The sequence below is a fragment of the Pantherophis guttatus genome, chromosome 2, assembly GCF_059756535.1.
Source record: "Pantherophis guttatus breed Tessera chromosome 2, ASM5975653v1, whole genome shotgun sequence".
Lineage (NCBI taxonomy): Eukaryota > Metazoa > Chordata > Lepidosauria > Squamata > Colubridae > Pantherophis > Pantherophis guttatus.
Genome location: NC_142064.1, coordinates 12077930 through 12090835, shown reverse-complemented (window position 1 = coordinate 12090835; position 12906 = coordinate 12077930).

The following is a 12906-nucleotide window of genomic DNA, read 5'->3' as shown; positions in this document are numbered from 1 at the left end:
GACTGGGCCAATCACTCTCTCTCAGCACAACCCAATCCACCTTACAGTTGTTTTTGTAGGGAAAAGAGAAGGAGGAAGAAGTATTATAGTATGTTCACTGCCTTGAGTTACTTATAATAAAAAGTGGGATAAAAATCTAAATGAATGGATGAAGAATGAATGAAAGAATGAATGAATGAATGAATGAATGAATGAAATATCAAGCATGCTCACAAGTATGACTCTGAAATTCCAAAAATAAGTTAAATGGTGAAATACAAACTTTATTTTATATCTATCTATCTATCTATCTATCTATCTATCTATCTATCTATCTATCTATCTATCTATCTATCTATCTACTGTATCTATCTATATTGTGACACAAAGGGACAGAACTTCAACTATAGCTCCTTTTTGCCCTACACCATGGAAGAAAACATCGAAGGGAAACTCCTGTGCTCATAAGAAGAATAGATGACATTCACAAAACACTCCAGACACAAGAGCAGATTTAAACTTGGGCAGCTTATGCAATTCTTCCTTCCTCTTATTATGCCCCGTAATTTCCCCAAAATGTTTGCCTTGCAACATTTCTATAGGAAGATGACACTGATTGCAGGATTGTAGAGAAAACAACCGCTCTGCGGCATCTAAACACACCACTTCTGACTTCCCAGTGCCAAAGGGGGAACTTAGAAATAAAGATGGCATTAGAAGTCAATATTTTCCAGCTTGCCTGTGTCTGTTTTATTTTATTTTAAACTTTTTAAAAATGCAAGATAAATTTAGAGGGATGGATAGACTGGCACATTGTCATTTTGGCATACAGGTAATCCTCAACTTACAACAGTTCCGTTAGTGACCGTTCAAAGTTACGTCATTGAAAAAAGTGACTTATGACCGTTTTTCACACTTATGACCGTTGCAGCATCCCCATGGTCACATGATCAAAATTCGAATGCTTGGTTCATCTTTAGGACGGTTGCAGTGTCCTGGGATCACGTGATTCCCTTTTGTGACCTTCTAACAAAGTCAATGAGGAATCCAGATTCATTTAACAACCGTGTTACTTAACAAACGTCTCACTTAACAACAGATATTTTGGGCTCAATTGTGGTCGTAAGTATTTTAGAATTCTGGTACACTCAGCAGATTTTTATTTCCAGCTGGGTATATTTAGTTATTAATAGGCAAAAGATTGCATACTTTGATCCAAAATCTCATGAAAATGTGATGCTGTGGAATAACCCAAATTTGAAAACAGCAGGCAAGATCTTCAGTTGCAGGGGTATCAAACTCAGGGGTGAAATCCAGCAGGTTCTGACAGGTTCTGGAGAACCGGTAGCGGAAATTTTGAGCAGTTCGGAGAACCGGTAGCGGAAATTTTGAGTAATTCGGAGAACTGGCAAATGCCACCTGTGGCTGGCCCAAGAGTCGGGTGGGAATGGAGGTTTTGCAGCATCCTTCCCCTGGAGTGGGGTGGGAATGGAGATTTTGCAGTATCCTTCCCCTGCCATGCCCACCAAGCCATGCCCACCAAGCCACGCCCACAGAACCGGTAGGAAAAAAAATTGGATTTCACCACTGATCAAACTCAAGGCCCGCAGGCTGAATCTGGCCCACGGGGTGCTTAGATCTGGCCTGCAGGGTTGCCCTGGAAACAGCAAAGGTCCGGCCCATGGAGCTCTCGAGGGCCACTTGCGGCCCTCCCATTCAGCCACGACGATCTCCTGCAACCCTCTGCCAGTGAAAACAGAGCTCAGGAGGCCGCATGCAACCCCCTGAGCTCCGTTTTCGCTGGCAGAAGGCTAGCAAAACAAACTAAAAACAAAACAAAGGGAGGGAGGGAAAAGATTATAATGAGAGTGAGGGAGGGTCTGAGGGAAGTCCTGCCTTAGCACTTGTCCACCACAGGTGCCCCCAACACAAGTGATGTCGAGCTGGCCATGCTGATTTCTGTTATTTCAAAGATATTGGTAGATTGCATCATAAATCTGAAAAACTTAATGACATCCATTTGGAAAAATATTAAACCCTAAATCTAACTAAACAGAATGGCCCAAAAGCTCTAGTTTAGCAACCTCTGAGATACCTGAAATTTTAGTTTTTTTCACTCATATCAGTGGTGAAATCCAAAATTTTTTACTACCGGTTCTGTGGGCATGGCTTGGTGGGCGTGGTATGGCTTGGTGGGTGTGGCAGGAGAAGGATACTGCAAAATCTCTATTCCCACCCCACTCCAGGGGAAGGATATTACAAAATCTCCATTCCCACCCCACTCTGGGGCCAGCCAGAGGTGGTATTTGCTGGTTCTCCAAACTACTCAAAATTTCCGCTACCGGTTCTCCAAACTGCTCAAAATATCCGCTACTGGTTCTCCAGAACCTGCTGGATTTCAGGACCAGAGATCAAACCATATGCTGACTCATATGGTTTGATTTTGAACAGCTGCAACGTTATTTGTGGTTTCACGTCATTGCATATGTTAAGACAACTTGGAAAAGAAAATTTATACTGTGGATAAGGATCTCAATGTACTGTTGACACTGTACTAAAAAGTAAACTTGTCCAGTCATCCTGAGTTTTAGCTCTATCAAACCTAGGCCATGGCAGAAAAGATAATTTTACATGATTGAAAATAAATTGACTCTCCGGATTTTAAACAAAGGATCTGGGATATGAGTTTATTACTCATTCCTGAAAAGTCTCCATGCTTTAAAACTCAGAAAATAACGCAATATGCTCAGTGGTGGGTTTCAAAATTTTTACTACCGGTTTTCTGGGTGTGGCTTGTTGGGCGTGGCTTGTTGGGTATGGCAGGGGAAGGATACTGTAAAATCCCCATTTCTTCCTGATCAGCTGGGACTTGGGAGGCAGAGAATAGATCGGGCCGGGGGCCAGTCAGAGGTGGTATTTACCAGTTCTCCGAACAACTCAAAATTTCTGCTACCGGTTCTCCAGAACTGGTCAGAACCTGCTGAAACCCACCTCTGAATATGGTGCTGTGTGGTCTAGAACTCAAGATTTAACAATGAGCTTAAAGACTGACTTAACTTTATATAGTTATTTGTAGTTATTATGGAGTGTTTCTCCTAAAGAGGACAAGATAAGAAATGTTGTCATACTGCTTGGTGTATTACGTCAACTATGTACTAATTTTCAAGGAATATCTGTGTTGTAGGTTGCCCACATACTCTTCAATCCTAAATGTCCCAACCATTGATGCAAAGAACTTCATAGCTAGGTTGAAGTTGAATATGTACGCAAGAATTAATGAAGGTTCTAATTAAATAATTTCAGCAGATCTGGAGAACACAATGTCCACCAGACTGAAGAGGTCAGTCTACCTATCAATACCAAGGAAAGTGAATTTAACATTGTGCAAACTTTTGCACAATATTTTTAATTTGTGCAGCACATACACATTTGTGAACCAGTAGGGAAGGTAAGTGAATTTCAGCGCTGGGCAATTCCCTTTTCATGTAAGGCACTAATCTGTGTAAAATGATCCTAAGTACAATATATCGGATAGTTATGCTCTCTTTTTATTTATTTTATTTATTTTATTATCAGATTTATATACCGCCCGTCTCCCGAAGGACTCAGGGCGGTGCACAGCCAAAGTAAAAACATAAATACAAACATTAAAATACAGTTAAAAAGCTATATATGCGTTTGGCCCCATAATTAAAAAAAACAATAACAAACCTATTAAAAACATTTAAAAATGTGTTAAGCCAGCCCGGCTTGCTGAAAAAGAAAAGTCTTCAGGGCACATGTTTAAAAATGTAATCTCCCCAGAATCATCTGATCAGGGGGAATCTACACTGCATTAAATAAAACGTAAAAATAAGCGTTGCTAATTTCAAATGGTCTACCATTTGAACGTTTAAAGGTGCCAGGATAAAGTGATGTAGAATATTTCTGAAAAAAATTGTAGCACAGTCCATGGTAGAAGTTACAGGTGGTCCTTGACTTATGACCACAATTGAGCCCAAAATTTATGTTGTTAAGTGAGACCTTTGTTAATTGAGTTTTGCCCCCTTTTACGACCTTTCTTACCACAGTTGTTAACTGAATAATTGCAGCTGTTAAGTTAGTAGCATGGTTGTTAAGTGAAACTGGCTTCCCCATTGACTATGCCTGTCAGAAGGTCATAAAAGCGGATCACATAACTCCGGGACATTGCAGCCGTCATAAATATGAACCAGTTGCCAAGCATCCAAATTTTGATCATGTGATATGGGGCTGCTGCAAAGGTCATAAGTTTGAAAAATTGTGATAAGTCATTTTTTAAGTGCTGTTGTAACTTTGAATGAATAGAATAAGAGTTTATTTATTGTTTATTTATTGGTTCGATTTATATGCTGCCCTTCTCCGGAGACTCAGGGCGACTTACAATGCGTTAAGCAATAGCCTTCATACTTTTGTATATACCTGCTTAGTAGGGCTTTTGGCCCCCCTTAAGCGGTGTTCTTTTTTATACAAAGTCAGCTTATTGTCCCCACAATCTGGATCCTCATTTTACCTACCTCGAAAGGATGGAAGGCTGAGTCAACCTTGAGCCTGGTGAGATTTGAACTTGCAGCAATTGCAGGCAGCTGGTGCTAGTTAACAGCACATTAGTCTGCTGCACCACCAAGGAGTTGGAAGGGACCTTGGAGGTCTTCTAGTCCAACTCCCTGCTCAGGCAGGAAACCCTATGCCATTTCAGACAAATGGTTGTCCAATCTCTTTTTAAAAATTTCCAATGTTGAAGCATTCACAACTTCTGGAGGCAAGTTGTTCCACTGATTAATTGATCTAACTGTCAGGAAATTTCTCCTTAGTTCTAGGTTGCTTCTCTCCTTGATTAGTTTCCATCCATTGCTTCTTGTCCTGCCCTCAGGTGCTTTGGAGAATAGCTTGATTCCCTCTTTGTGGCAACCCCTGAGATATTGGAACACTGCTATCATGTCACTCTGTGTCCTTCTTTTCATTAAACTAGACGTACCCAATTCCAGCAACCATTCGTCATATGTTTTATCTTCGAGTCCTCTAATCATCTTTGTTGCTCTTCTCTGCACTCTTTCTAGAGTCTCAACATATTTTTTTACATCATGATGACCAAAACTGGATGCAGTATTCCAAATGTGTCCTTTCCAAGGCATTATAAAGTGGCATGGTCACTAAATGAACTGATGTAAGTCGAGGACTATCTGTATTAACTATAATTCTGCTTCTTGAGATTCCCATGTTCCATGACTTTCTAAACATCATCAAAATATAAGGATGCAGGGATGCTGTTACGAAGAGCTGGCAGAGTGACAAATCACAGCCGTGTCCATCCAGGTATATAGAAAGGTTTGATAGTTTGAATACCACTTTTAATTATAACAGAATTATAACAGAAAAGAATATATGAACGCTGTCAGATTTTTCAGAACTCTTGATCAGATAAGACATAACCCAAACCAGAACAAGCTGTAGAAGAAGCTAGAAAGTCTACTAATTGGGGCAGATGTCATGGACACGCCTTAAAAGTTTAAATGAACTCGGACACGGTTATATGCAAGAATAATTTATTTCCCTGACCTTTCCAACATGATCCTGGCCAGGAAGCATCCTTCAAGAATCCCATCTTTGAAAGGAAATGCAGAAACGAAGACAATGGGTGTCTTTATGCAGAAAGCCGGTCAAACCTGCACATTGATGGCTGTGCTACTCAAATAATACAAAAAGCGCTTGGAAACTTATTATGAAATGACCATTCATTATGAGCTTTTCCATAAAATAATTTCAGGAAATCTCCTGGCTATGTGTTCCTTAAAACACTGAATCTTTAAATCTTGGAAATATGCAAGAAGATCTCTGGATACTTCTGAATGTTTTCTCCCTTTGACCAAAAAAAAAAGATAATTTATGGTTCAAGAAATTGTACAAATCCAGGAAACAAATTATTTCAAAAACCAGCTTGAAAAATGTGTGTAATTATGGATTATGGGTGTATTTTCAGAGTATTTTCAGAGTATTTTGCTTTGCTTTCCTGTTTTGTTTTGTTTTGTTTTGTTTTGTTTTGTTTTGTTTTGTTTTGTTTTGTTTTGTTTTGTTTTGTTTTGTTTTGTTTTGTTTTGTTTTGATAACTAGAACACCAGAAACCTTATGATTTTATTTCCTTTTAAACTTAGCTTTGAATTAATCAGATCTGTGTTGCAAAGACATGGAGGGCCACTAGATGGCTGCAAAGAGGTATGGCTACCACTTACCTTACTCCCCCTTGTGTACAATAGAATTTTTGCAAGCAACATATCATCATCCTAAATCTAAAAGAGTCTGGTGTGAAGGGTGGTATATTATGGACAGTGTACATTGTTGATTATTAACTTATATAGTTGGTTAACATTATTGCAATTATTACATTATTACTAATTATTTTTTTCTCGTTTTCCTTATTTCTGGCTCTTAGATTTGTCATTGTCCTTATGGCAGTTAGCTAATTATTTGGATTAGCAGGTTGTCTGAAACTGCCTTTTATGACTCCTTGAACAGGTTTAATTCAGTAGTCTTGGAAAATCTGAGCTACACATATTGTGCAGTAGACAAAGAATCCATTAATTGCAATTACAAGCATTGCAATATTGCTTTGCTTTGAGTGACAGTGGTGATTAAAATTTGACCAGTCCAGGAAAACATTTGTTTATGGATAGATGAAATCATTTATTCTTAACCTCCTGGTTTTGGTAAGGTCTTTTAGGATATAATAATTGTTTGGCTTTCTCTTTTAAAATAATCCTAGAGCCTTCCAGCCTTTTCCTACCATCAAATATAGCCAAAGGTTGTGTTATGTCTGTGGATTATGGGTGGGTGTGAGTGTTTTCAGAGGTTTTTGCTTTGCTTTCCTGTTTTATTTTTTTTTTAATAACTGGAACACCAGAATCCTTATGATTTTATTTCCTTTTAACCTTTGCTTTTAATTAATTGATTCCTTCTCTTGACACACAGCTCTGAGCAAGCGTCAAAATAAATTCACCACTGATTTAATTAAACGGTCATTTTTATAAGAAGCAAGAAGTTAAAGGAGTTGAAATCAAAAGGGGACAAGAGAGTCTTGAAGACAGCATTGTAGAAAATATATTGAAGAGGGAAGGGCTTTTTTTAAAACATGCGTTTATCAAATATCCCATTTCCCCTTTACAGAGGTTGGAACTCACTTTAGCATAAGGTTGAGACTTTAAATATTTTTGCCTTTTCCTCAGCACAATTCTGGAAAGCAGTTTATGAGTGGCTGAACTAACTTGCTTCTCTACCATTTGATCTAGATCAGAGGAGTCTAATCTCGGTAACTTTAAAACCTGTGGACTTCAACTCCCAGAATTCTCCATCCTTTTTTACACGTGTATAAAAAGGAGTGGGGCTTAAACTAGTGATCTTTCTGACTTTCCTCATAGACAGAGTGAATAATACATAATAGCATGCATATTCTATCATCTACATCTATATATCATCTACACCTATCTCTATCTCTATATCATCTCTAGCTGATTATATCAATTAAAAATCTCTCTTATCTCTATCATCTACATCTATATATCATCTATTTCTGTATCATCTCTTTATCTATATCTAAAGGTAAAGGTAAAGGTTCCCCTCGCACATATGTGCTAGTCGTTCCCGACTCTAGGGGGCGGTGCTCATCTCCGTTTCAAAGCCGAAGAGCCAGCGCTGTCCAAAGACATCTCCGTAGTCATGTAGCCGGCATGGCTTAGGACCTGGTTATCTACGGGACCGCCTGCTACCACCAATAGCCTCCCACCAGTGGAACAGCTTGCCTTCAGAAGTTGTGAGTGCTTCATCACTGGGGGGTTTTAAGAAGAGATTAGGTGGTGACTTCAGCAGGCGGTTAAAGTCCTTTGTTGCTTGGGCCTGGATACTCAAGGGATAGCTTAGTACAAACGAAATCGCTGCTAGGCAAAAGGGTGATAATAGGCTGCAGTGCTGGACAGCTGTCAGGATAAAGATCCCATCCTTGTTTCCCTTGTCTATCTACCGTATGTCAGCCTTTCCAACTTGTATGTTGACTCTTGCAGGCACCTGAAAAGTTGGCAGGCTAGGGGATTATGGGAATAGCAGATGGGAAGGTCTCCACTTTGGGGAATGGTCAGCCCGCTGTGTAGAGCTGTAAATCCTGCAAAATTTTCTTCCAAAAGGATGGCAGAGATCAGGGGTGTCCAAACTTGCCAGCTTTTAAGAGTTGTGGATTTCAACTTCCAACTGGCTGGCTGGGGAATACTAGGACTTGAAGTCCACTAGTCTTAAAAGCTGCCAATGTTGGACCTCCCTGGAAGTAGTCCTAGTTAGTAGAGTGCAGCCCGTGCAAATTGACCAGCAAATTTTCTAATATGGCTGTTCCAGGAGAAATGAGCTGCAGATTGCAGCATTCCCAACTTTTCTTGGGCAAAGTTCGCTTGGGAATTTTTAGGAATTAAAGTCGATCCTTTGGGAGACGCTAGCAAATTGGGGAGACTGGCTTAAATTCCCCTGAAAGGTAAGAAATCTAAGCACTCCGAGTAAAAGTCTTTGAAGGCTGCGTTCAGCCTGTGGTTAATGCTCCTTGTTTTTAATTAGGAAAAACAACCCTCACCCACTGCTAAAGCCAGTCTAGACGCCAGGAGAGCCCATCTCTCTTTCTTCAGGGGCTGCCCAAATTCTACCCTCTTGACATCCTTCTCTACACAGTAGGTGGCATGCCATGATGGCCCATTGGCAGATGGGCTTCCTGGAAAGGCCTCAGGACTACAGGGATGTCCTCCACATCTAAGGAACCTCCTCGTTCTCCAAAGCTGGAGTCCTGCCTTCCAACAGCCTGAATGTTCAAGCTCTTTGTTATTAGGAGTGAAACACCAACTCATCCTAGTCAGCTATTCCTTTAATCCTTGGGAGATAAAAGTTCTAAGCGTGATGCCTCATTTTCTTTGGCAAGGCTTGGTCTATAAGGAAGGGCACAGGTCTATCTACCCTTGGGCATCCAAACCAGAACCAGAAGTTCTTGTTGTTATGGGCAATGGGTATTTGGACCCAGATGTTGTACGAGGAGGGTAAAGGGACACAACCAAAGAGATTCTAGGCACAAATTGTCTGTTTCTGTCTCCCATGAACTTCCTTTTTTTAAAAAAAAAAAAGTTGGTTTGAGTTCTCAGTAAGTGTGGGTGATTCACCTAACAACTCTGGCTTTTCAGATAGGCATCGCTTATCCAGCTCCTGGGATCTGGCCAATTTTTTTTCTTTCTTTCCAGATGATTAGCTTGGAAATATCCTGTAGTAAGCACTCGGTAAGTGGGAGAAATTAAATGAAAGTGGTTTTTGAATTAACTAACTCCATCAAAAATTCCAAAATGGGATGCTTCTGTTTTCTCATGGGGGTGTAAGCCTAGTTCAAATCCAAACTCAGCGCTTTGGGTTTATACCCAAGGGAGTTGGTTGGGGTTTAATTATGATTTGATTAAACCCGAATTTAATAACTGCGTCTTTGCATGCCACCTACCAAAAAATGGGATTTATTTTTAAGGGCTGGAATTCCCTTTTGCAGGACTCCAGGGATAGAGAGAGAGAGAGAGAGCTGCAGCGTAAGGGCTTACTCTGAAAATACAGGTAGTCCTCGACTTAGCGACCATAATCGACATTCTCTAAGCGATTGGTCATAAGTCGAGGACTAACTATCCTCGCATCCAGGAACTGCACTGCAGAATAAGTAGCATTTTTTTGTTTTTGTTTTCAAGTTTCAAGTTTATTAAATTTCTATACCGCCCTTCTCCCGAAGGACTCAGGGCGGTGTATAGCCATATTAAAACACATAGATTTATAAAATTTAAAACCAATTAAAAACGAATATAAAAATTTGGCCTGCGAATTAAAACACACATACACCCATTTTAAAATTCATACTAGGTCTGGCTTGCTGGAACAAAAGGGTCTTAAGGGCGTGGCGAAAAGTACACAGGTTGGGGCTAAGACGAAGCTCTAGGGGCAGCTCATTCCAGAGGGCTGGTGCCCCCACAGAGAAGGCTCTCCCCGTGGGTGTCGCCAGTCAGCATTGTTTGGCCGACGGCACTCTGAGGAGTCCCTCTCTGTGGGAGCGTATTGGCCAGTGGGAGGTTGTTGATGGCAGAAGGCGGTCTCATATATACCCCAGTCCTAAGCCAGGAAAAGCATCTTTTTAAAATGGAAAATAATAACCATGAGCCCGCAAGGTTATGTACATGCTGTGACAGATGCCCCCTATCTCAATTACCTGTGTCTTTTAAAAAAAGATATAGAGAAAAAGGAGTTGGTGTGGCCAGCAATCTTAACTTCCAGGCTCTTGCAAGGCATTATTTATTATTTAACTGTATTACTTCCTTTTAATTATAGGTAGTCCTTGATTCATGGCCGTTCGTTTAACCACGATTTGAAGTTATGATGGTACTAGAAAAAAGTAACTAATGACCACTTTCTGCACTTATGACCGTCATAGCATCTTTGTGGTCACATGACATAATCCCTATTTGGGTGCTTGGCAACCTGCGTGTACCTACAACCGTTGCAGCATCGTGGGGTGAAATGATCGCCATTTGCAACTTTCCCAGCCAGCTTCCAACAAGCAAAGTCACTGGGAAGGGGGGGAGTTGGATTCAGTTAAGGACTGCATGATTCGCTTAACAACTACTGCAAAAAGGCTAATAAAATTGGGCACAATTCACTTCATGACTCCGTCACTTAGTAACAGATGTTCTGGTGCCAATGGTGGTTGTAACTGGAGGAGTATAAGTAGTCCTCAGCTTACGACCACAATTGAACCCAACATGCATTTCGCATTTTGCTAAATGCGAAATGTCTTAATAGCAATAGCAACAGCACTTAGACTTATATACCGCTTCACAGTGCTTTACTCACTAAGTCAGGGGTCCCCAACCTTGGCAACTTTAAGCCTGGCGGACTTCAACTCCCAGCAAAGCTAGCTGGGGAATTCTGGGAGTTGAAGTCCTCCAGGCTTAAAGTTGCCAAGGTTGGAGATCCCTGCTCTAAGTGGTTTACAGAGTCAGCCTATTGCTCCCCAACAATCCAGGTCCTCATTTTACTGACCTCGGAAGGATGGAAGGCTGAGTCAACCTCAAGCCTGGTGAGATTTGAACTGCCAAATTGCAGGCAGCCGGCAGTCAGCAGAAGTAGCCTGCAGTACTGCATTCTAACCACTGCGCCACCGCAGCTCTTGCCTGAGTGAGTTAGGTGAGTTTTGCCCCCCGTTTTACCACCTTTCTGTCCAAAGTTGTTAAGTGAACCACTTCGTTTGTTAAATTAGGAACACAGTTGTTAAATGAATCTGGCTTTCCCACTGCCTTTGCTTGTCACAAGGTCACAAAAGGTGATCGTGTAACCCGGGGACTCCGCGACCGTCATAAATATGAGCCAGTTGCCAAGCTTCCAAATGTAAATCACCTGACCATGCTGCGATGCTCATAAAAGTCACTTTTTCAAGTGCCGCTGTAACTTCGAACGGTCCCTAAACGAACTGTTGTAAGCCAAGGACTGTATTTATTTATTAGAGTTATTTCGTTTTCAGAACAGTGAGTTACTCCAGAGACCTTCTCAATGGGTTTTCCTTCTCTTCCCATTGATACAAACCAGGGGTGGCATTCACTTACCTTGGCTAACGGTTCACAAATGTGAGCCCACGCGCCACCTCCGTGCATGCACAGAGCCTTTCGCACATGCGCAGAGTGTCAAAAATGGGATGTGATGACATCAGGGTGGGTGGGCGGAGCCTCCCGTAGCCGCCACTACCAGTTCACTCGAACCGGATCGAACCGGCTGAATGCCACCACTGATGCAAACTCTAACCTTGGACTTGGCTCTTTTTTTTGCCTCCATTGCAAAGCTGGGGCTCCTTCCCTCCTGCCAGGACAAAGCTGGATTCAGAGAAAACCCAACTCTCTGCCGGAGATCACTCGCTTTCAGACTTCTGGGCCACAATCCCCCTTGGGAGGGCTGGCTCGTCTGCAAAGTCGGTGCTGCGGGCCGTTCTTGTCCTCCATAATCTTCCCTCTTCATCTTCAGACGATCTCCCTCAGTTCATTACACAGAATGACAGCCAAATTGCCTTCCTTGCTGCTTACTTAAATCACCAGGGACCTGCCTCAAGCCTGGGCAGAGTTTTCATCTTTTGCTTCGTGGGTGTGTGCATGCATATGTACTGTATACCTACAAGCGGTGGCAACTTTCTATATTTCCTTTCCTGGCGTGGAAGTGACAATGAAGAAGACTTGAAGAATGAGAAAACCAGAATAGAATCCTATTTTTTTTTTTTAATTTGATTTATATGTCGCCCTTCTCCAGAGACTCAGGGCGGCTTACAATGTGCTAAGCAATAGCCTTCATCCTTTTGTATATTTATACAAAGTCAGCTTCTTGCCCCCACAAACTGGGTCCTCAATTTACCTACCTTAGAAAGGATGGAAGGCTGAGTCAACTTTGAGCCTGGCGAGAATCGAACCTGCAGTAATTGCAGGCATCTGGTCTTAATAACAGGGTGCTTTAAACCATTGTACTACCAAGGCTCCTTATTTCATTGACCTTCCACATAATTCTCTCTTCTTCCCTTCGCTCTCACTCAACAAGAGTCTACATGAGTTTTTCCTCAACTTTAAAAGGTTTGGACTTCAACTCCCAGAATTCCCCAGCTGCCTGCATGGATTTCAACCTAGGGAATTCTGGGAGTTATAATCCTGGACTCCCTGGAGAAGAGCCTAATGCTGGGAACGATTGAGGGCAAAAGAAGACGGGGACGGCAGAGAACGAGGTGGCTGGATGGAGTCACTGAAGCAGTCGGTGTGAGCTTAAATGGACTCCGGGGGATGATAGAGGACAGGAAGGCCTGGAGGAACGTTGTCCATGGGGTGGCGATGGGTTGGA